The following is a 23,626-nucleotide window of genomic DNA, read 5'->3' as shown; positions in this document are numbered from 1 at the left end:
TGGGCACAACATGCCATTTTACGTGAGGGTATTCTCATAGTTCATGAGATGAAACACAAAACTTCAAAGAGCCTGAATGGGATTTTAACATGCCTTCAGTCATTAGAGTGAAGCTTGCAACATCATGTACTTGGTGTTTGTACTCTGCCTTTTAGGGGACGCTACATAGTGCCTGACTGACCTGACGTAGCACTGTCAGCGCACGGGAGGTAAATGGGGAAGACAGGCAGTGGAGGTGGCCAATTATTACTGCAACTGAAATGTAAAACTGTGCCATACTGACGTGGGCCGATCCAAAACCTTTTTTCTGTGTATTGTTCACATGGGCTCTGGTAGAAGCAAGCTGTCTCTAACCAGACCTAAAAACTGCACCTGTACAATTACAAAGTACAAATAGCTTTTCTCTTTATACTGCAGAGCAAATCAGAAATCAATAATCATAAATAAAACTGCTGATCTGTGACTTTCAAATGTTACATTCTGGCCTCAAGCTACAGAAAAACGATTACAAGTTTGACAACTCAAGATATAATTAATAACAACTTTAAACGATTGAACTGCTAAGGTCTCTTGCACTTCCGGGACACTGAAAACAACACAGCAGGAACCTGCAAGAGGTATTTCAACTGTGAAGTCATGCATTCCACGTAGCACCACAAAATTTGTTTTTTTCACGATCTTTTCAAGTACACAGAAAAAGAGCATGGAAAAGTGATTTAATAATGAAAGATGGCAGTAAAGGAAACAGGCTGCCTAAATAACCCTTGTTATAAAAAATATACCTATCTGCTTTCACACTGCGGAACAACTGAAGTAGAGAAGAAAAATGCACTACAGTGAGTAAATACACCAATTAAAGAGTTAATGAATAGTTGACTATATGAATATAATAAAGAATGCATGAACAGATAAATGAATAATTTATATACACACACATTTAGGGGTGTAGGCAGGGATTTTCAGTTTATACAACCAGAACATACACTAGATCCGGGCAGAGCCTATCTTTCCTTTTGGACACTGCGGAAAATTAGAATAAGGTTAGGAGTCCTTCTTCTACACTGACTGAAGTGTATCAAGTTCTGTCCTTTGAGAGTCGGCCAACTAAAGACCCTTCATGAAAGTGGATGACGTCTGAGAGCTAAAAGACACCTTCTCATTCCAGACATACCTACACACACACAGATGCACACACACACACACAAACACGCAAAGCTTTATGAAAGGTTTCTTCTTCCACATTGAAAGCACAGGCAGCAACTGTAGTTCCAGTGCTTACTTTAGTCACTAGTTCTGAGTGAGTTCCCAATTTAAGGTATTGCGAGTTAAAACATAGATTTTTTCATAGCTTGGTGTTTCTCTTTACATTGAGACATCGCTCAAAGATTTTCGCTACGAAAACATGTTTCGTTTTGTTTAGCTCAGTCTTGGCCCCCTGACATACCTTCCTGAAAAAATTGCTGTCCAGAGATTTTCATTTTTGATTTGTGTTTTTGTATCATTAGAGAAATAATTTAACTTGGGTAGACGTTGCTAATCAGGGCCGAATGTTTCTGGACTACACTTTTAAAGATGGTGGATGTGTTGCAGTGATGATGTAATATTTCAGGAAGCATTAGACCTATATACTTCATTCTGATGTCAAAACAAAAAATTTGGGGGTCACGTATTCTTTAAAGAGACAGAAAATAACTCCTCAGAGCAACCCTTCCGCCATTTTCCAAAATGGCAGCTATATAATGATGTGTTTTAGCTATCATATTGGTAATTTATTTTCATATTGTTTTTGTTTCAGATTTTCCGTTGATTCAAATTCATAAACATGAGCAAAGCAGGTGACAGCAGAGGATCTTTACCTCCTGACAGAGTGTTGCTAAGTACAAAATCTGAGGACTCCTTTAAAAAATGAAAAATGTGTCAAATGCCAAAGTAATCCGAAAGGAAAGCTAACCTCAACCACGGCTGGATAGAAGAGAGTTTGAGATGCTGCAGTAATACGGCAAGACAAAGTTCACAAAAAATGTAAACTGATGGGTGAAGAGGATCAAATAGTTTATAATTGAAACAAGTGCTACACGTTGTACACAATGGAAAAAAGTCTTGAAAAAATTTGTCAAGAAATTGCAGACACCAGTGAATCGCAACAAGAATCCGAGTCTTCTGAGAAAGCGACAACTAAACCTAATGCCCATCCACTTAGAGGATCGATGGCTACCCTTCGTCCACCTCTAACAACTGATCAGAAAGCAGAGGACCTTCAATATGTTACCTGTAGTTTAGCCAGAACAAGGACCAAAGGAATTGACAAAAGCATAAAGTACAGAGTAGCTGATATAAACAGCGGGGTGAATGTATTTGCAGCAGATTTGTATACCCACCCGAACTGCATGCATGCATGCATTCGAAAATATGAATGTACAATGAGCTCCCAGCATCAACGTAACTGCCAGCCTTCAGTTAAATTTGCACTCTTTAAAAAGCAAATTAAGTTTTAAAGCCACTCTTGAGTGCTGGCTACGGGTTCACACTCACTTTTTGGGGAGAATGTACAATGACAGAATTTGTTTTTGTCAGTCTAACAAAATAGTGAGCCACTTATGGTGTGCTCAGCTGATTTGACTCCTGAAGTTCTTGCTACCAAAATAGGATCACAGGCTGCAGTAAAATCAGCAAGAACCATTTTAAGAAACGTCCTGAAGAATTAAATTTTGGACTTAATGTTACATTTTGTGATGTCCCAGAGCTCCTCAATCATGGGAGTCAACAAAAATGCCTAATGTTATCTTAACATTTTGTACATCATTATTTATTATCAGCAAACCAAAACTGTTAAAAACTAAAGTTCTTTAGTTCAGAACAGAAGCCGACAACATTGATGATGCTTCAAAGATATAAACGAAGAATTGGAAGACAATCCCATGAATCAACAGGCTTATGCTGTGCAAATGTACTGTCTTTTCAAATCATGTTTTCTGAATCACATCACGGCAAAAAGAAAACTCTGCTACACATGACGACTGCCCACGCAATCTATGACAAGTGCAAAAGTAGAGAGCTGATCACTTCAATGAATAGGATTGGTGTATCAACAAGTTCTAATGACATAGTACGGAGCAGGAACATGCTGTAAAATCTTGTGAATCGGCCAACACACTACTTCCAAGTCACTTTGTCAGGAAAGGATTTACAATTGCTGCTCTTGATAGTTTTGATTTTGAAGATACCTCTTCTTTGTCTGAAGCATCCAGCACACATGATACTGCCACTGTGCTTTTTCAAGAGTGTACCCATGAAGTAGTTGCTGGAAAACAAGCTGTTTCAGCTGTAGGCAAAAACAAAAGAATCTGCAAACTTATAACCCAACTGCCTTGCCAGCGTGTGCAAAATCACTACAAGCCATCCACACATCACAGTCTACCAGAAAGTTTCAAAGTGGCTGAGGACATGGATCTTCTTCTACCTGATGCTGCAGTCCATAAAGCTGATTGAACTGAATTTATCATATTGCTTTTTAGGTGTGGACTGAATGATGAAGAAAAGCCAGTTCCTCCAAGGGCTGTAATTTATGCTCTGATCTCCCAGAATACAGTCACACTGAAGAAGGTTGGGTTTTTACCAGTAATACCATCTCCAGTTACAAACTATGCAAAAGTATGCACAGCTCTAAAGAAAAAATTCCAAAATGTGCCTGCTCAGCTTGTAGACCAGTCTATCCTGCCAATTTTCGGCGATGAAGGTGTTTTCCGTATTGTAGCTGACATTTTTATGAGCAATCCAGTAGAATTCGATGATCTGTATCCAATGATGGGCATTTTCCACATGACAAAAGTTGCGTTGCAGTGTGCAGGAAGTTATCTCAGTGGATGTGACATAGACAATGCACTTATTGACGCTGAAATCTTTGGAAGCAAAACTGTCCAGTCAGTATTGAGCGGAACTCATTATGTTAGTTCGTACAACCTATGCTATTTATGCCTGAGGCTATAGAAATATTGAGTTGGAATGCTTCCTAGAACAAAAATGACACATTAGGATTTCCATCTCTTTTCTCAAAAGTGAAGAAGGCACAGGGTGCACTTCATTCAAAAGACATAATGCAAAGCCAGGCAAGGTTCAATACAATCAGTTCAAAATCAGAAAATCTGAAAACCAAGTTTGTAGAGTTTGTCAAAGAATGTGAAGAAAATTCAGAACTGTGCAAGTACTGGGGAAATGTTTTACACATGATAGCTCTAGTGAAAAACTTGGTACATGCTAATCGGGAAGGTGATTAAGAGCTACATGTGAAGTCTGTGGTGTCACTGATTACTGTGTTTCATGAATTTGATTGCATAAACTACCTGAGAAATTCGTCCTGGAATTTGGAAAGAGTGAAGAAGCTAGAGGTGGAAAAACCATACCTCTGAAGAAAATTAATCCAAAGACTTTTGTGGTAAAAGACAGAGAGGGAAGGTTCAATGCTACGGCTTTGGATATGAAACTGGAACAGACAATCCAGAGATCACAGAAAAGCTCCAAAGAAATTGTTGGTCAGACACGTAAAAGTGAATATGTTGCTCAATGTCAGCTTTCGATTTGCAATGTTTTCTGAGAGATGACGAATTCAAAATTAATGGACCATTGTGAAACTGTTCCTCACCACGAATATGTGGGAAAGAGAGGAGAACCTTTTAACAAAAGATTTGACAGCCTTCTTCATTTCATGCAGCAGCAAGGAAACCCCTTTGAAATGACTGATCCTGTGCAACTAAACAACTTCGTGACCAGCCAATATGTGGGTAACAATATAAAGACACATCTATTAGATGCCCTGGAATATGGATCAAAACTATGCGCAGAACTAAAGCAGGAGAGATTTGTATTATAAGAGAAAAAGATATTTGACATAATCACTAAAGCTAAACTTCCACGCTTTAATTGCCATAATAAGAGTTTTGTCTAACCAGCCACTACAAAACAGGCTCCAAAAATCAACTTTCGCAGGCACATAGAGAAATGGGTGTAGCAAAAGAAAGGGAAGAATTTATCAAGGACATTCTGTCACATGGTCTTCTTCCAGTAAACGCATTATTTGATGAAGATGCTACAACCAAACCAGTGAAGCACAAACTCGTACAAAAGCTAAAAAAAAAAACTTTCAGCTGAGGAATTTCAATTCGGAAAGGTGTCCTCACTGAAAACTGCTGTTGTTGTGGACTATATGTCACAATTACGAAAGGTCAAGATTTCATCTGTGCAAAACTTCGGAGAGGTAGTTCAGACTGTTCTACAGATATCAAAGTCAGTGTGCACCTTGCTAGAACTGCAAATTATCTTTGACAGGTATCTTGAACTATCTGTCAAAGAATGTGAATAAATCAGATGAATGTCTACAAGTGGAGCAATTGACCTTGCCTGCATCAAACATTTGACACCTATGCCTGTGCAACTTAATACATTCTGGTCATCAACATCGAACAAGATGAACTTGGAGATGGCAATTTGCCAAAACATTGCTAATGCTTCAGTAAACAATGAATTTTCAATTATTGCAAGTGGAATGACTGTCAATGAGGAGTTGGTGCCTGAAGAGATATATTCAAATGGTACGGGCGATATTATTCAAGAACTTAATATCAAATTGAAGGAAGATAACCTTTGTGTTGTGCCACATGTTGAGTGGGCTGTTCTAAATAGTTCGAATCGAGTCATTGTACTGTCAAATGACACAGATGGTATTATTGTGCTACTTAGATTTGTTCCGATGTTCATAAGTTAAGGATTGTCAGAGTTATGTATATGTTATGGAACAGGAGAGAAAATACACTTAATACCACTTCATATTCTATACAAGAAACTTGGCCCAGAGATGCCCAGTTTTCTCATCAAGGCACATATTCTTAGAGGTGACACTATGAGCAAAATTGGAATAAAGCTTGGAGCCGTAACTGCTGAACCTGTGAAGTTTCTAAAAGGATTTGCTGAGACAGAAGAAGAATGTGACTTTAAAGACGTAGAAAAATACCTTGTGCGTGTGTGGAAAACAAGTTCTGACTGTCACACATTTGACAATCTTCGGTACAGTGAGTTCAAGAGATGAGTCTGGCTACGTAACCTTCCACCAATGTCATATTCTATGCGTGGTCACATTAAAGGAGCATTCTATTTGATCAGAAGATGTGTAAATGTTTTCGATCAATCATCTGTAGAGAAAGATCCGTGTGAATTTGGTTGGAAAGATATTGATGGGGTGCTAAAACCTATGAAATTTCTAAATCCTCTACCCACAGAACTTACACATACATGTACTTGCAAAACCTGTGCTGCAAAAAGATGTCTCAGGCTATATGCTCTTCTCAAATGTTCAACATTCTGCAAATATACCACGAGCAATTGCCAAAACAAATAAATAAAGTGAACTATGAAAACGTGTCTAAATCAGGAGTGATAAATATTATTTTTTTGTTCATATTCAGATCATAACCATTGTTTGGTGTATACATAAAATGATTAAAAAACATTATTTGTTTTATTTCCATATATGTCTCTTCTTCCTCTATTATAGCTGCCATTTTGGAAAATGGTGGAAAGGTTGCTGTGAGGAGTTAAGTTCTGTCTCTATAAGACTACTTGACCCCCAAAATTGGTAAAGCACAACAAATGCCAAAAGGAGTCAAGGCGCTGTAATGTCAGAGGTAAACTTAAGCCTGACGAAAAAGTAAAAACGTCATAGATGGATGGAAGACCTTATAAGGTGAAAAGTCAGGTCTTTACAGCTTTCCTGAAGGGAGAATGAGACTTAATGCCATTCAAGTGATTGAGAAGGCTCTGCCTCCCCATCTCTTCTTCTGGACTCGAGGCACTGTCACCAGACAAGGTGAGCTGATTGCAGATTTCTCCTTTGGATATACTGCTAGAACATTGCCCTATTTCCAGCCAGAAGCGCCTGTGGAGGCCCTTGTGCACGGTGCAGATTGCCTTGAACATGGTGTGCTCTTTGTTTTTGTTTGTTAAAATTTCTTTATTAGCATTTTATTTTTTTCCTTTTTTAGTACATATGATGAATTCACTGTTGCTTCATTTGTGTTTGCGTTTCTTACATGTTGTTTACATCACATATTTACAGTTGTGGTTACAACAGTAGTTACTATCAGCATATACGCTTCCCTTTTATTCTACTAGTTAAATTTACCCTTTAATTGTTACAGTCCTTTCATGTGATGTACACTTTTGTTTTTAAACATGGTGCGCTCTTGTATGGGAAGCCAGTTTTCAGTTCAAGCAGTCCCCTGGCTACTGACTGTTGCTTCGGGACATACAACGTAAGCCTCGTTATTGCATTCTGCACTACCTTCAATTTGGCTAAGGTACTCTTGTTAGCATCTAGATATAAGCCGTTACAGTAGTCTATTTTGGACATGACTAATGCCAGATCCACTTGTTTCTGAGCCAGGATGATGATAAAAGGAAAACATTTTTTCAGCATTCTAATCAGCCAGAAACAAGTGGACACCGTGAAGTTAGCCTGGGCATCCAAGGAGAGCTTGTCATCAAGATTACCCCTCGGTTCTATGCTTTAACTGTATGCATAGGTAGGGAGCCCAGGGTCTCAGGTCACCAGTTTTATTCCAGATGAGGTTTGTATTCCAAAAAGCAGCACCATAGTCTTTTCCCTGTTGAGCTTCAGATAGGTTTTGCCCATCCACCCTGCTACTGCTGTTCATACACTGGTTGAAGCTAGCTGCTATAGCCTCCGTATTCTTTGTAATAGACACAAGGGGCCCGATTCACAGAACTAACTTAAGACAAATTCCTAAACTTACTACCATTTACTCATTTTAGTATTCACAGAAGGCACTTACTCATTTTGGTATTCACAGAAGGCACTTACTCATTGATGAGTAAGTGCCTTCTGTGAATACCAAAATGAGTAAGTGCACTTACTCATTTTGGTATTCACAGAAGGCACTTAGTCATCAATGAGTAAGTGCCTTCTGTGAATACCAAAATGAGAAAGTGCCTTCTCTGAATACCAAAATGGTAGTAAGTTTAGGATTTTGTCTTAAGTTAGTTCTATGAATCAGGCCCAATGATTTGGGTGTCATCAACATATGAGAATGCTTGAAGTCCAAAAGAGCAAATTATCCTATCCAGCGGGGAGACATATAAGTTGAAAAACATTACACTCAAAGATGAGCCCTGTGGCACCCCACATGGCAAGGAGAATGGGTCCGATAGAAATTGGTCCACCATTACCCTTTGTCATCTGTCCTTGAGGGAGGAAGACAATAGTTACAAAGCCCAACCACAGTCACCCAATGCCTGTAGGCGTTCTACCAGCAGAGATGTATGAAAGACTGTGGACAGATCCAACAGGATCAGTGCTGCGCCCCTCCCATCATCCACTAGCTGCCTAATACCATCAGTGGTTGACACCACAGCTGTTGCAGGATTTTTCCGGATCCCGAATTGAGAGCTGTCGAGGCAGCTCTGCTCTTCCACAGCAGCCATCAGATGGCTGTTGAGATGTTTTTCCAAGATTTTAGCCAGAACTGTAAACAGAGAAATCGGCTGCAAATGTTTTGGGTCAATGGGGTCAAGGTTGGGCTTCTTAAGGAGTGATTTCAATACTGCTTCATTCCACGCCCAAGGGTAGTTCCCTGAGGAAATGACTAAGTTCATCAAGGATGTGAGGGGATGCACCACCACACTGGCCACATTATACAAGATCTTGGGAGCTTAAAGTTCAAAAGGAGAGCCTGAATTGACATTGAGGAGGTGTGATTCCACCAATTCTGGTGTGAGGGAAGGAAACACCATAGGCCTGTTTACAGTCGCTTCCATGAAATCTATTAGCACATCAAGCTCCCTATAGATTCGCGACTTTAGACTGGAAAAACTCTGCTAACTGGTTGCATAGCTCCTGAGAGCCTACAATTTCCGGAGAGGCCAGGGGAGTGGCCTCTCCGGGGTACTTTGCTATCTCAATTTTGTTACTGCAATATTTGGATTTTTTCTAGTTTCAAAGCCACATTGTAGTCCCTAAACATCATCTTATAGGCAGACCTTTCCTGTACCTCATAGTTTTTCCTCCAGGCCTGTTCCTGGCAGCGATAAGCCTACCTAACCAGCCTCAATCTGTTGGTAAATCAGGGGTCGGACGACACCTTCCTCCTCATCTTGATTTCCCTTAGGGTTACCACCATACCTGCGGCAGCTCTCAACCAAGCTGAGTAATCATCTGCCCCTTTATCCACATTCTCTGAAACAAAAAGAGGTTCTTTTCCATAGCGCCACCATTAAGGAATCAGCCGCAACGGTATACCAATTGCACTTTTCCTAAAGGCTCCAGGGCTGTAACTGTCTAATGCAAAGTTTTCCTCGCTGTTCAAAATCTAAAGCTCTTGGACCATAACTCCCTTTCGCCTTACGTGCTAACTCATCCTTGGTCCGCTCAGATTTCCTTACCCTACTATTAAGCTTAACTGCTAATTGCCTATGTCTATCTTCTACTTGATCTATGAACTTCTTCTCCACATCAGTCAGTATACAAGTCAAAGTGTGGCAATGAGCATTAGCTGTGTCTAATATAACGGTAGGTATGAAATACTTCCCTATTCTCTCTTCCTGCTTGTAATAATCATACTTATTCAGGTGCTTGTAAGCTGGGTCGTCTGAAAGCGCTACATCATAATTGGAAAAGTAATATTCATAGTGGCCCTTACCATAAAACATACTAAGCAACAAACTACATGTGATACCATACGTCAGGGGAAGGTGATAATAGGGAATCCCCTCCTCTACTGATGCAGGCAACTGCATACACACATAACAATCTCTCACATCCATCGTATTCACACACTCATACAATAGGTTCGCATAGGCATTCAACATATAATCACCCTTAGACAAATCTACATGCAACATGCGACTAGTTTGATCTAGCATAGTTTTGTCAGCTCCTAATGTACCCTCTTTTGTGCTAGAAGTGGTAGGTGTGGATGTCCCTTGTACTCCCACCCCATCACCTTCTGCTTTGAGTGAAGTTGTTAATGATATGATAATAACTACTGCTATCACTACTATTACTCCTACTATAAGTGTACCTATTATACACCTTGCTCTGCGGTCCGAATTTCCAGACTCCATTTTAACTGAGTTCGGGTTAACACAGCAAGAGGATCAACACGAAGTCTCTTTCTCTGCCTCTTATTGCTGCTCAACAAAGTTTACGCACAGCTCCTTGGAGTCCTGGAAACTAAAGTCACAGTTCACTGCACAATTCAAAAAGATATCCTTAGCCCTCTTTCTTCTTCGATGGAAAATCCCTAAATTTACTCTTCTTCCACTGGGGCCTAGGTTCTCTTCTTTACAGCAAGGCATTTTATTTACAGTTCACAGTTTAATAAACAATCCCTCACTAGATCAGAGCCAATTTCTTCAATGGCACGCTGTAGAATTTCAAGACGAACTGCTGCAATCTCCTGAGCTGGTGGCTGATATCCAAAAGTTGGAAATGACAAATCTTGCCGAATCAAAATCCTCATGTCAATAAATATCGGAGGATTTGGTACAGTCACTGTCAACACTCCATTGGCTTCTATTCCAGGGACTAATAGTTCAATTTCAATGGTCAGTTCTGAAACTCTGCTGGCCACTCGTGAAGACCTCAGTCTCCCTGTCCCCACTGTTCCCGGCATCTGTAATTGGATAAGTCCACTACGTGGTAGCATACCTTTGACAGGGTACCCTTGCCCTCCTCGATCTCCTCAAGCTCTCTTGTACTTGCTCTGCGTAACTTTGCTCTGATTCAGACGTTTCAGATAAAGAAGCAAGATCTCTTTCAGATGCACGTATCACATTTTGCCTCTTCTGTCTCACTGGCCACTATTCTCTTGTGAATTCTGCTCTCCTTCTCTGCACCCGGGCACTTTCCACACCAGTTTCTTCAGCTGAGTCTGACTCTGTACACCTCGCAATGTTACCGTCTCCCTCAGAGTCGATACCTGGGCCTTGTATAGCGTGACCCCCCTCAGCTTGTCCTAGTGGGTAACCAACCTCTTCAGTTACCCCCACAGCTACGCTTGTCCTCTCCAGTGGGTTCGCTGCCACAACTGGCTTTCCTTCAGGGAGAGGAGCTGTTTCTTCCGAGGGTCCTGTAACTCTGCAGGTGTGGGAGGTGTGGATCTAGTTCGGTAAACTTCCAAACTTCACAGCTATATTCGTCTCCAGATTCACTTGGTACAGACCTCTCCAGCGAGCATCAAGATAGTTCTTCCTCAAATGCTTTCGGACAAGTATCCAATCGCCTGGACACAGGTCGGTGCAGTTGCAGCTTCAACCTGGTGAGACACAGAACGGACCACACCAGCCAGTCCCTTGCAATAATCAAGGATCAAATCGTCGGTGAGGTTTATCAATGCTGTAGACAGCACTGCTGGCAAGCGCATCACCCTCCCCATTGAGATCTAATGGGGGAAAGTCCTGTCGTCCTATCAGGGATGCTGCACACACTCATCAGTACCAAAGGTAATGCATCAGGCCATTTCAGAGATGTGGACAGACAGACTTTTGCCATTCCCGTCCCATTGATCTGCTCCACAAGACCAGACACCTCTGGTCTGTAACTACAGTGCAATCTCTGATCAACTTGCAAGGCAGTAGACAACAGCTTCATAATCTCACTGTGGAAGTGCGTTCCTCTATCAGATTCCAATGGAGTTGGAAATCCAAAACGTGGTATTAGCTCCCTAAGTAACAGCTTTGCTACCGTGAGACTATCACACCTTCTTGTCAGATGTACTTCCACCCACCGTGAGAAAACACACACCACTACCAGAATGTATCTCAGTCTATTGCACCTAGGCATCTCGATAAAATCGAGTTAGAGCCTGTCAAAAGGACCCCCAGACCTTCCAATGTGACTCAGTGCAACCACAGTTTTCAATCCAGCATTCATCTGTTGACACGTAACACATCTATGACACACCTCTTCAGCAAACACACAGAACCGTGGGTTAAATCACGTCTCTCTGAACACTCGCACCATAGCATCTCTCCCAATATGAACTGCTCCATGAATATGCCTCGCCATAGGGCTCAGTAAGCGATCCGGTAAAAAATGCTCGACCATCAGATGAAACCAAAATGCCAGCATCTCTTTTCTCACTACCTGCTTTAATCCAACCAGCTTCTTCTTGGTCTGACACTTCTCCCTGCAGACGCTTGACCTCATCCCAAGTGTCTGCTATGGCTAACATCATGCTGAGCTCGGTTCTTTCTGTGCTCTCTCCAGTATACTCCCCATTGAAAACGCACCCTTGTTCAGAGCAAAACGTGCAACTTCATCAGCATATCTATTGCCCAGTGTTATGAAGTCCTTCCCCTTCCCATGTGCAGTACACTTGACCACAGCTATTTATTATTTTCTTTGCAAAGCTTCCAACAATTGTCTCACGTACTTACCATTTCTGAATGGAGATCCTGATGACATTAGGAACCCCCTTTGTGACCATAGCTGTCCGACGTCATGAACCACACCGAACCTATACTGGCTGTTGTTGTAGATGGTGACTCGGATTTTATCAGAGACCAGCCATGCGCATGTCAAGGCAATGATTTCAGCAACCTGTGCAGAGTGTACTCCCTGTAAACAAGCAGCTTCCACAACTCCAGAAATAGTACAGACAGCAAATGCTGCTCTCAATTAACCTGCATTATCTCTTAGACATGAAACATCTACAAAGAGGATTTCTTCCGATTCAGGCAGAGGCTCATCAACAATGTTGGGTCTCGGTTTGCTGCAAAGTTCAGTCATATCGAGACAGTCATGGTCCTCACAATCTTCCCCTTCAGTGTTTGGAATAGGCATCAAAGTAGCAGGATTCAATATAGAACACCTTTTCAGAGACACGTTTTCAGATTCAAGAATGACCTGCACATAGCATGTGAGCTGGTTATTCGTCAAATGCTGTGTTTTGTTTCTTGTCATCAGGAGCTCCACTGAGTGTGGAACATATACGGTAAGAGGATGCCTCATTAAAATACTTTTACTCTTTTCAATAATGACACCTGTTGCAGCAACTGATCTGAGACATCCGGGCAACACTGAAGCTACAGGATCTAATGTAGCTGAAAAGTAGGCAACTGGTCTATGGACACCTCCACGTGTCTGGGTAAGTACAGACAGTACACACCCTCACAGCAGAATAACGAAAAGGTTTTGTTATAATCAGGCATTCCTAAAGCCGGAACACAACAGAGGCTTTCTCTCAACTCCAGGAAGGCAACCAAGCAGTCGTTATCCCATGGTACCGGATCTTTTCAAATCCTTGAGTGTCAAACTCTGCAGAGGTTTTGCTTTCAATGAGAAGTTGGTAATCCATTGAAGGCAATACCCAACCATTCCCAAAAAACATCCTGACTTCCTTCTGGGTGGTAGACACATTCATTTTCATGATCGCCTCAATGCAGTTATTGCCTTTCTCAATCGATGACCCAAATACTGGACTTCAGGCAAACAGGACTGGAGTTTGCTTGGGGACACCATATGTCCATTCTCTGCCAGGTGATTTAACAGGGCAACAGTATCAACCCTACAAGCCTCCTCAGTTTCCTAAGCAATCAGGAGATCATCAAAATACTGCACGAGTACTGAGCTCTGCAGCAGTACTAAACTCTCAAGGTTCTTTTTCAGGATCTGATTAAATATTGATGGACTCTCAGTATACCCCTGTGGGGTACGATGCTACGTTAATACAAGACGGAAGGCAAACAGAAATTGGCTTTCGTCATATAAGGGTATCGAGAAGAACGCCTGACATAGATCAATCACTGTAAACCATTCAGCCTCACAAGAAATTTGGAACAAGATCACAGATGGATTTGGTACCACAGGACAACATGGAACTACGATTGTATTGACTTTTCTCAGCTCTTGCACAATTCTGTACTTCGGCTTCTGCAGTCCCATTATAGGGGAATTGCATGGGCTCCCCATGATTTCTTTCAGAATGCCCTGCTCGATCAAGAACTCAATCACAGGTGTAATTCCTGCCACCGTTTCCATAGTCAGGTTGTACTGGGGCGTTCTTGAGAACTCAGCATTCAGCTTGATTTGGATTTTAACTGGCTCAACCCCTCCAATCAGTCCTATCTCTTCTCCGGTGAAATCCCACACCACTGGAGAGACTGAGTCCCTCACGTTGTATAGTAGATCTTCCACTGTCAGCACAGGGAACATTTCTATACACAGATTCTGATTAGCCCATTTGAATGTAATATCATCATCATTAGTCTGCAGCTCTACTCCTTTGGGCGTGCAGTAGATAGTACAATTCAATTTACACAAAAGGTCACGACCCAACAAACAGACTGGACTTGAATCGCACACCACAAATTGGTGGCAATCCTGAAAGGATCCTATTCTCACAGGTATCTCGTCTGTCAATGGATTGGTCATTCTCTTATTCTCAGCTCCTACAACTTAGATCGATTGTCCCAAGAGGGGTAGGTTTGGAACTACTGCGAACCTCACGGTTGAACAGGTAGCACCAGTATCAATCAAGAATGTGATGGGATGACTGTCCACATCTGCCTCCACATACGGTCCTCTCTGGTCTACCTCTAAGACTACTCCAAGAGTACAGTCTTCCTCCCTCCTCAGGTACCGTCATTGCAATGAGTCTGAATTTAACTCATCTAGAGCTTCCATAAAGGGCATCTGTTGGTATACTCGATTTCCCTGTGGAATTCTCGGAGGTTGGGGAACTTGCACTTGTGGACTCAGTCTCCCTCCGTGGGCCTCGTCACAGTATTTACAAACTCAGGTACCTGCAGTATCTCCTCATCTTGAAACTGATTTGTTGGATTTAATCGGCACGCACACTTCCAATGCCCGATTTTGTGACAAAAATGACATGCAGTGGTTTTCTATAGGTTACCAACCTCAATCCCCGTATTGAGATGTATGGCTCTCCCTCTTCCATGACCTGCTTGTATTGACGCACTCTGGGTCCCTCCATGTTTAAGTCCCTGCTTCTGACCCAATGTTCCTCCACTCGACTGCACTTGGTCTACCCTATCTGCATTCCTCATCTGGACTAACATCAGTTTATCTTTTATTTTCCTATGCTTTACAATATCTGGCATATCGCTGAATCTCGTCCATGGACTTGTTCTGCCAGCAAATTAGATGCTGCTGGATCATAAAGCTAATTTCTGGCATCAATCCTAAGACAAACTTGGAAACGAACTGTCCCATGTCCTTTGAATCTAGAGTGTCCAACCCACTATACTGCTTAAAGGCTTGCAAGAGGTTTTCATAATAAGCATGTACTGTTTCCATGGGCTCTTGGGTAGGTCAATCTATTTTAAACCAATCGATGTCTTGTGGCGAGATCTTGGACTGTAACCATGTGATTACCTGCTCAGACTTTTCATAACCAAAGGTGAAGGACGATGTGTTATGGGGTCTTGGTCTTATTCTGCAGACGGCCAATCAACTGCAATTTTACAAGCAGACCACAAGTCACTAGGTACCACAATGTCAAATAGATTATTAAAATCAATCCACAATACTTTTGAAATCTAAACAAAGAGATCAACTTGTTTTTACAATTTGGCAGGTCTTTCCCTCAGCCGAGGAAAATTATTGGTAAATGCTGTCAAATCACCCCAGCTCCAAGGCACATGTACATTCTGTCACCCGGCACCTCTCGCAATGGGTAAGCCTCCACTCCTGCTGTTCCGCCTCCCGGAGGTGGCGTATCTCCTATCCCCTTATTGACATTCCTCTTCGTTGACCACCTTTCCTCCCACTTATCAAGCATGGTCTATGCGCTTATTCCTACAACCAATTTTCGAATATAGGTTTTCAATCCTATGACTAATTTCTCTTCCAATTCCTGGTCACTGTAATTTAACCTATGAATTCCCTGCACCATTTTTGTTTTGGACAAATCCACATCATACTTCTGGGCCAATTCTGTTGGCTTCTCAAGTGCCCTCCTTGCCTTACGAGTGGCATCCTTCACCACAAAAAACAACCCATCTTGCTCATACAGTTCTATCCTTTCCAGAGGCAAGTTTCCACTTATTATTTCCTCCACTTCTGCCTTCAACCTTACTATGTCTAGCACCTTAGCCTTTACTGTAGCCTTGATTGTTCCCTGACTTTATGCACTACTCTGTTCTTCTCCTTCACTGCTCTGATTCCTGCTGTGATTTCCTGTTGCTGTATTCTGTGGAACATTCTGACTCCCAGAAGCTCCCTGTTCGACGACTCCTGCTGATATCTGCCCCGTGGGTCCTCTAACTGGAGCTTCCCACATCCTCAAATCCAAACGTGAATCTGCCAATGACACTGATTGTACTGCGCTAGACCCAACGTGATCTGTGGTGGCAGGTAACGAAGTACTAGCTTCTACAGGCACCAAATATGGTACAGTTCCATTCGCTGTAACATTTCCTCCTAAGTTGAATCTTTCTCTCACTCCTGATTGTGGCTGACTACTGCTTTCCCCCTGATTTGGATCATACACTGACACTATGGGTCCGATGGTAACCGGCACCGTAAGGACTTCTGGGTATCGCGTAGCAGAGTTAACTTTGCTCATCTCTGTACCTCCCAATGCTGGTATCCCTGTTCCTTCCATTCCTGTTGAGATTTTTCCCATTTGTCAATTCCAGTCTTCTCTTGTCCGAATCTCGATTTTATGGTGGAGGACACTCTGCTAGCAGCCTATCTAACAGACTATCATCGGTGTTGCTATCCTCCTCTTCGTTCCTATTCTGAGCGTCTCCTGTTTGCACTAATAGTGGAAATAGCCTCTCTCCCTCGATGGTAACTACTCTCCTCTTCTTCAACTGTGCGTCCCATCGCGCTTCCTGATATGTTTTCATTGCCTTTTTCATCCTCCCCTTACTTATCTCCCTACTCTTCGCCTGTGCTGCACTCATCCATGCGTCTAATGCTTAAAACTGAATTGGTCTAGGTGGAGGTCACAATGAAGCCATCACTCCCCTCAACTGATACAGCACCTCTAATCTAAATAAGCCATAGCATGGAAAAGCCAAATCTCCCTCCTTTTCAGTAATCTTATGCCAATTTTGAAGCCAGACTATGGTACAGAGTCCTTCATTCGTGGCCATGCAATGTGCTGGCATATCCACGGATGGGGCTTCCTCACCCACTCAAGTTACCACTCTTTTATCTCCTCTACCAAGATCTTGTAACACTTTAAAACATTGCATGATTGAACCAAATTCTTTTACCCACAAGATGTTTTCGTTTCAACTTCCTGATGACAATCCACCAATCCCAGTGTAGCGTTACACCAACCGACCATTCGCAGCATGGCCCACTCTGATGTCACTCTTCCCCCTCACAGCGGTTCGCCCTCCTTCACAATCTCACCTTACACATTCACATCCTCAATCATAGAATCAAGTAACTGTCTGTCCACGAAACGACCAGACAGTCACATAAATCAGACTGTCTGCCCATGAAACGACCAGACCGTTGCAAGTAATTGTCTGCCTCTCTTCAAGATCGATAGGATTCAATTACTTAAGACCATTCATGCACCGTGACCCATGACCTGCGCTGGCCACTCGAATCGCTGTGGTCCACCCTTGTGCACAAGACTTCCCACACGATTCTAACAAGCCCACTTACAAACGTTCCCTATCTTGGGCGGGTCGCCGATAGCACTTCATGACTTCCCACAATCACTGGTCAGACAATTACATCAGATTGGTCTCTTCTACTCCTCAAATCTATCTCGGGATCTTAGGCTAATCTTTGAGCCTGACATCAAAATCTTAATCAAATCTTCATGGACCGCGCGTGTTCGTCCCGAAACCACATTCACTCGACTCTCATCCCAACTCCATAAGACATCACACAATCAAATCATGCCCGCAATCTAACACACAACATCCCTATTCATACTCACTCCACCGTTCACTGCTGTTCTCACCGCACCATCACTCTCGGTCGGTCTTCGCCAAAGTCCGTCGTTCTCTGCTTTTGAACTTTTGGGATCTCATCCTTTGGGCTCTTTGGGGCTCTGTGGGGCTAAACTTCCCTAACTTTTCTAGATTCTCCCCTCACTTCAAGAGGAAACCATCCTCTTCTACCAACTGATGGGGCTGGTTTCCCCTTTCTGGATATACTCTGGAACCCCTGGTCGACAGACCGTTGGTTCCTGCTTAGAAATGTGGAGGGGAGAAATAAATTATCACATCAGATTTCACAGTCCAAGAATTTATGACTCTGAAGAATCACAGACTCCAGGTTCTATGTTTAGTCAGTTTATTACAAAGCCAAGAATAACTGGACATACAGACACCTCAAGATGAGGGTGTAGAAATACATCGGAACTAACACAAATCCAAACCTACGTGCAAAATCAAAATGGTGAAGCATCCAAAGGATGACAAGTTCTAAGATCAGGATGCAGGCAAAGAAGGCCCCAACATCAAGATTAGTCTTCATTGGGGGGTTCGTAAGTAAAAAACATTAATCTATCCCTACTCTACCACTAATGTGACATCCCTACTTAACATTTCCCAGGCAAGTTCAGGAAAAAAGGTGTCAGCACGTGAAGACTTCCTAAGAAGTACACTCACGTTAAATGGGTCAAGTAGCATAAAGCCACAGAGCTCGTTCTAAGATGCTCCTTCTGTCGTAATCAGATCTCCTCTCCTAACTCAACCCCTGGGGCACTGTCCCTAATTCCAACACCAGAATCCTAGGACACACCCATTTCACATTGCGTGATCGCCTCACCCAGCCAGACACCTCCTCATAGGTGATTTTTAATTAGTTTCAATACTTCCAGCCTCTGGCTCGATGACCTTGGTTCCCAGGCCTTCTGCAGTGAGAAAGAACACTGTCCCACATTATCAGCACCACTTTGTCAAATATATCCTCTCCTCCCTAAGCCTAACTCCTAAAACAAAAGCGTTATTCTAGCTAACAAAGATGGATTTCTCCACCTGCAACAGAAACGTGAGAAAGAAAAAGATTCTACATACACATGAACATTACAAACAAACCATTTCTGAGAGCCAGGCAAAGGCACGCAAGGCCTACCAAAAATCAGCTAATATGAGAATCACCATGGAACTTCATTAAACACACATATATATGAACATTAATATTGTGCACGTTTAAATCAATACATTACATGACAGTAAATTAACTCTCATTAGTTATTTATAAACGAACATTAGAATTTTCACCATTTAGTACACAATTACAATATTAATTTCCCCACAATGCACAAAATATCTCTAACAGTTAACCTTGCAAGTTATTGCATTTCACATTCTAATAGCCAAATGTTAACACAACAAAAGAATAACTGCAGGTGCAAACTACTCATGGTTATAATGCACTCCTACAAATTGAAGAGCACAATCGCGCTCTATCAGTCTCTTTGAGTTGATAATTTGTTTTCTATCTTTTGGAAACAATTTATGAAAGCTGATATGCGTGCTCCCCTTTCTGGTTGATGCCAGCCGCCACTGGCTATTCAGCTTATGCAAGAATTGATTCCACTTTGGCAATCACAATCACTGTCAAAAGTAGGCACAATATTCATGACAAAAATTATACTCCTCTCCAAGTGATTTGCTCCTCTTCCACTATGCATCCGATACTTTGGGAAGCTAACAGGGGTAAACATTTTAGAAATAGAGGTTATGGGTGGGCAAAAGGTGCAGAGTGAATTTTAGGCACACTGTAACTAGTATATAAAATGGGGGGATTGCAGGTCCCAGACATAGGTCCACTTTACAGAGTTGCTCAAGATTTCTTTCTGGAAATGGGAATAACTGTAAGGGCCCACAAACAGAAGATAGTTTTACATGCATGCTTTCCCCATTCTGGCAAAAAAACTTTGATGTTTTCTGCCTGTGCAGAGCAAGAGGAAAGTTTTACCGGGGCTGCCAGTGGAGAGGGGGAGAGCATTGCCTGATGCCTCCTCTGTTACGTTCAGGGGTCCGGCCTGCAGTCCTTGCCCCTACAGCAGTGAACGCAGGTTCCATGTCTACTCAACCAAAATTAGAGTTTGCAGATCCAATAATTTTGGGCCCAGAGACACTTCTAATTGCGGGGGGCAGAATTCCACTCGGAATTATCGCAAAGGGTGGAATTACTCCACCTAATAAGGCCTTAGAAGATTAATATTTAGCATTGGAGCTTTAATACCTGGGGGTTGGTTCACATAAGACTCAGGCTTAGATGTGGCTTTGCTAACAGAAGTTATTATCATTCCTGTTTAAAGGATCCAATGCCAAGGCCACCCTTCCCCATCTGGTGAAAATGGTGTTAAATATGTAGAAAAAAACCCATAAAGTTATATCAAAGTTAGTATGCCTTAAACCCCACAGGCACCACATTGGATACTCTTGGAGTTTAAGAATGTGATTACCGACATAGATATAGCACAATGGAAATGAGGAGATTGTGCTAATATGTATAACTTATATTTGGGTTCTAACTTTCTCATAATAAAAGAGGCACTAAGTAAATAAATACTTTGTTTCGGTCAAGAGACCATTAAAGTGCAATTGCGGCAAATACATCATGATAGTAAAAAGCATAACACCAATAATAACAGAGAGAAGAAATAAAATGCATAATAACATTCTATTAACATTAAATTCATAGGATGGGCATGATGGTAAACCTCAGGGAACACAATTACCACTATCAACATAAACCTCCATAATTACCTCATTTCATGCCAATATGTGGTACGCCTTGTTGAATGGCTCAGTCTACCCTATCTGGTTTAATAAACAAAAATATTCTCCCATTTCATACTAGTCGACAGAAGTAGATATCCTATTCTAGGGTAAAGGTATGAGAAGGTATTAAAAAATATCTTACAATAAAATCAGCTTTAAACAATTCATGGGACACATTTTGGCTGATGGTGCTGTGTTCAAGAGACCGTAGCTTATATTTACATAGCAGCAATGATAGTTACAAGTTTGCAAATATCAAACTTTTTATACGTATTGTCCAGGGCCCCCATAAAAAGTGAGCAACCACAAATACTAAAGGTTTATTCGTGTCACTTTTCAGAATACGAATTACCTCTCAATAGTGCCTTACACCCTTAAGTTTGCAGCATGCTAATATTAATTTTTTCCATAGGATGGAATATCTAGGGCAGAATAACAAGAAATGAACCTCTAAATCCTTTAGGAGTGGACAGAAGGGGCAACTCTCCAGAACACCATCAGTTTTACACCATCTAGATGTAAAGCTTCTTAGGGGTAAGATACCAAGTCGGAACTGTATATAACACTTGTTTCATGCCTTATGGATATATCCTGTCTATATAGGGCTCGAAGCTAGGCGAGCATTTATGAAGTAGAAATTGCCCTGTAATTGAGCTCTCTCTATGCATAGCCCAGATTCAGGTCAGGTCACGTTCCCAGTAAGTTTTGTTTAATTGAAGTTTATCACCTTTGATAACTGCATCCGGTGTAACCCACAAATTTGCTAAATTAAGTGATTCAAGCTGCTTCTTAACATTTTTTAACAAGGGGGTGCTAATGGTCGTGTCACAGTTCATCAGATCCTTAAGTGCCTCTCTATAGATGGTTAATTCAAGGGTGGTCCATATCCTCACACAATATAGCAGTGGTTTTAAAGAGGATACCAGGTGGATGGGATTGAGGGCTAGATGAAATTTGAGCGGCACCAGTGGTGCGCTTTTGGGAAGATTGAGGAGGCCTTTAATAAATGTATTCTTCTCGATAGTTAATATAGATGCATCTGTGTACCCCCAAAACTCTGCTCCATACAGGGCAGCCGACACTGCTGTAGCTAAGTAGATTTTTATGGACGGTGATTTTTATGGACGGTGACACAGCCCCATCTGCAGTCAACTTCTGTTTCCTACTGATTAAAAGTGCACGCTGATGGAGACCGCCCTTGCTTTTGTCAATTTGCGTTCCCCATTTTAGAGAGTCTGACATTCTAATGCCCAGCTAATCAAATTGAGTTGTCTGTTCAATCAATGCATCTTCTATTCTCATTTTGCCTCTAAAGGTTCTATGGGGGTTAATTCCCATAAATTTAGTTTTATCTGGGTTTTTTTCTAGGCCTCCATTTTTACAGAAGGCTGCAAATGAGTCAAGTTACTTCTGAAGACCCATCGGGGTTCTGGAGATGAGTAAGGTGTCATCTGCAAACATCAAAAATTGGAACTGGTGTGCCAGCAAGTTTTGGGGCATCATGTTGAATTTCGAAGACCCAGTTCACAGACCAATTAATGAACAAACTAAATAGGGTTGGGGCAAGCACACAGCCCTGTTTAATACCCATTTTCGTGGGAATTTTATCTGTGAGATCGCCGATGTTGTTCCACCTTACTTGTGCATAAGTGTAATACTCTAAGAATTCAAAGAAGATCCTTAGGCATCCCATAATTACCCAATACCCTCCATAACAGATCCCTTGGGACTAGATCGAAGTCTGATTGAAGGTCGATAAAAGCAGCATATAAATGTTCTTTCTTTAAAATGACGTACTTCCAATACAGCACATTAAAACGGAAGGCCTGATCTATGGTGCTTGTTTTTTTGTTAACCTGCCTGCCGCTTCGTCAACGATGTGAATGTCAACATGCCATATATGCAGCCTAGCTAGTACCTGTCAGGAGAATATCTTTTGACTTGGATCCAGTAAGCTGGTAGGCCTATAGTTTGATGGTTTGTCCCTGGCCCCTTGTTTATAAATTGGAACAATGGTGGCACCCTGCCATGATGGGGGGATTTTACTACCATCCATGATGGCCTTACTTAATTGGTTAAGATAAGGGGCTCAGACCTCAGGTTTTGATAGAAACAAATCTCCCGGAATACCATCCGGGCCCGGCACCTTACCTTTTTTTGATTTGTCTAAAGGCTTGCTCAGTTTCACTTAGGGAGAAATAAGGGGAGTCCCTAGGTCAACGGGCCTCGCTCAATCCGTGGGTACGAAATTCAATGACTAAAGAGTCATCTACAAAGTCTAGACTTAGGACTACTAAATTGAGAAAAATCCTAATTTTAAGACTTTCGGTATTCACAGAAGGCATTTAGGAGTCCTAAAGTTAGGAGTCCTAACTATACTACTACTAAACTGAGAAAAATCCTAATTTTAAGACTTTCGGTATTCACAGAAGGCATTTAGGAGTCCTAAAGTTAGGACTCCTAACTTCTGTGAATACCGAAATGAGTAAGTGCCTTCTGTGAATACCAAAATGAGTAAGTGCCTTCTGTGAATACCAAAATGGTAGTAAGTTTAGGATTTTGTCTTAAGTTAGTTCTGTGAATCGGGCCCGTAGACTTTAGCCTGAGGCCTATAGTGTCACAGAGACTCTGGTTCGAGCATATACGTGTAACTTGTAGAATGTCTTCTCTGATGATTGACCTACAGTACCACTTTATTGTAGAGTCAGATGATTCGTACGCACCTTTTGAGAGTTTAGGCACATTTATTAAATAGATATCAGGAGGCCTAGTAGTATTAGTGATAGCATTATTCAGCGCTCTGTCGGTTATGGGTTTTTGCAAGACACCATACATAGTTCTTGGCAATCTATGTCTGTCAAAGTGGGCATTCCTGGTTGGCCTAGAA

General features: G+C 41.8%; 1 long non-coding RNA gene across 7 annotated transcripts in view; it reads left to right on the top strand.

The window, feature by feature from the left end:
* Nucleotides 1-23,626, top strand: part of LOC146821417 (uncharacterized) — a 365,414-nt gene that overhangs the window by 283,790 nt on the left and 57,998 nt on the right. For 2 of the 7 annotated variants that reach the window (XR_014963164.1, XR_014963163.1), the window contains one exon: nucleotides 1,796-6,514. The exons of the other annotated variants lie outside the window; for them this stretch is intronic. This is a non-coding gene — a long non-coding RNA (uncharacterized LOC146821417). Of the gene's footprint in view, nucleotides 1-1,795; nucleotides 6,515-23,626 lie in introns of those variants that run through there. 7 annotated transcript variants of the gene reach the window in all.

The sequence above is a fragment of the Triturus cristatus genome, chromosome 6, assembly GCF_964204655.1.
Source record: "Triturus cristatus chromosome 6, aTriCri1.1, whole genome shotgun sequence".
NCBI classification, from domain to species: domain Eukaryota; kingdom Metazoa; phylum Chordata; class Amphibia; order Caudata; family Salamandridae; genus Triturus; species Triturus cristatus.
The sequence above is the reverse complement of the archived record's forward strand: the minus strand, read 5'-3'. Positions and strand labels throughout refer to the sequence as shown.